General features: G+C 45.9%; 1 non-coding gene across 1 annotated transcript; it reads left to right on the top strand.

Annotated features, from left to right (window-relative positions):
- The first annotated feature begins 1,314 nt into the window (after positions 1-1,314).
- On the top strand, positions 1,315-1,387 carry trnat-ugu (transfer RNA threonine (anticodon UGU)). Its single transcript has one exon. It is a non-coding gene; the product is annotated as a tRNA-Thr (tRNA).
- Positions 1,388-1,973: the final 586 nt, after the last annotated feature.

The following is a 1,973-nucleotide window of genomic DNA, read 5'->3' on the forward strand; positions in this document are numbered from 1 at the left end:
TTCTGAGCAGACAAACATTTGTGTGTTAAGGGACCTGCAGTATTGATGAAGCCTCCCCCTCTCCCCAGCCCAGTTTAATGGGATTGACCCAGGGAGATTGCTTGCTAAGTCCGTTCCTTGTTCAGGAGACTAGGCAGCAGCACACCGCGTGCGAGTTCCGCTCCCCCGTCCACCCTTGCACCCCTGTCCAGACATCTCAGAGTGTAGTTGGATTGGAGAAGATGAATATAAATAAACTGTAGGCAAGGCTATAGAAAGAGTTGCAAACAAAGATGAGAATTTTAAAGCTGAAGGCAGCATGCGGGAGGTTGATCAAGAGTTTGTTGGAATAATCAAATGTACAGTGAACAAAGGCATTGATGAACTAAGAGGGAATGGAGTCAGATGATGTTATGGAATGGAAGTAGACAGTCATATCAAGGGTGGGGATATGTGATAGGAACCTTATCTCAAAGTTGGATTTGAGACACTGGCGTTAAACAATCTGTTTCAGTCTCCAAGAGTTGCTAGAGAGAGGGCTGCAGCCCATTTGTAGTGGGGATCATAGACCAAAGCTTCAGTCTTCCTAACATTCAATGGGAGAAAATATTAGCTTATTACTTACTGGATGTTTGACAGACGGTATGATCATTTAGAGACAGTTCTCCTTCACTGAAGTCTTCTTCAGTAGAACTACTTTACAACTTCACCTTCTTGCAATCTTACTCCTGTTTTACCCTTGTCCCCAGTTCTGACTGTGGTTGACTCAGGCTTGATGCACCTCCTTCCTTGGGTCTATCGTGAGATTTATGTGGGGTAAGTAGGCAGCAGGGTAAGGTTTGAGTTGGTAGGAAGGTTAGCAAATTGAATATTTAGACTATAACAGTTTGAAATCAAAAGAGATTTAATGATGTTGGGGAAGTCAGCGATAAGAAGGAGAATTAGGTATTAAATATACCAGCATTTATAATGGATTCAACTCCACCACGGGCCATAGACCCAATAATGCATCTCCCAATGCGTTCTATGTAATAATGGCCAGCAGAATTTTCTCTGTTGTGATTGGGGGCTGCAGCAGTACCTGCTGGGTCAGTTAGTTCCTGGTGTCTCCACTTGTGTGCTTAATTGTCATGCAAGAGAGGGTATTGTGTCAAGGAACGTTATACAACCTCTCAGCTGATATGATCACAGCAATAGAGGTTGGTAGTGTGGCTGAGTGGTCTAAGACGCTGGATTCAAGTCCCAGTCTCAGTTGAGGTGTGGGTTCAAATCCCACTGCTGCCAGTGAACCAATTGTTCTGGCCACCCATCCCTTTGCTACTTCACATTTTGCCAGGCCCCATAGCTCAGTGGTTAGAGCACTGGTCTTGTAAACCAGAGGTCGTGAGTTCAAACCTCACTGGGGCCTCTTTGCATTTAGCACAGTTGCCAGCCCCCACTCAGTTTCAGCACTTGGTCATCGTCGTGATTTGCGTGTGAGACTAAGGTGTACATGAAAATCACGCAACACCAGTTTATAGTCTAACAGGCTTTTTTTTTTTGCAGCTGGTAGGGTGGCCAAGCGGTCTAAAGTGCTGGATTAAGGCTCCAGTTTCAAAGGAGGCATGGGTTCAAATCCCACCACTGCCATTTGAATGGGTGGCTCAGTGGTTAGCAGTGCTGCCTCACAGTACCAGGGTCTCAGGTTTGATTCCAGACTCAGGCAACTGTCCGTGTGGAGTTTGCACATTCTCCTTGTGTCTACGTGGGTTTCTTCTGGGTGCTCCAGTTTCCTCCCACAGTACAAAGATGTGCAGGTCAGGTGAATTAGCCATGCTAAATTGCCCATAGGGTTAGGTGCATTAGTCAGAGGGAAATGGGTCTGGGTGGGTTACTCTTTGGAGGGTCAGTGTGGACTAGTTGGGCCAAAGGGCCTGTTTCCACACTGTGGGGAATTTAATCTAGTTGAATATGGCAGTGTGTGCAATCTGTGAGATGTGTCATAAGTCTTTCAG

Source organism: Chiloscyllium plagiosum, unplaced genomic scaffold (genome assembly GCF_037043375.1).
Source record: "Chiloscyllium plagiosum isolate Xiang-an unplaced genomic scaffold, Cpla_swu_hap1 HiC_scaffold_20, whole genome shotgun sequence".
NCBI lineage: Eukaryota > Metazoa > Chordata > Chondrichthyes > Orectolobiformes > Hemiscylliidae > Chiloscyllium > Chiloscyllium plagiosum.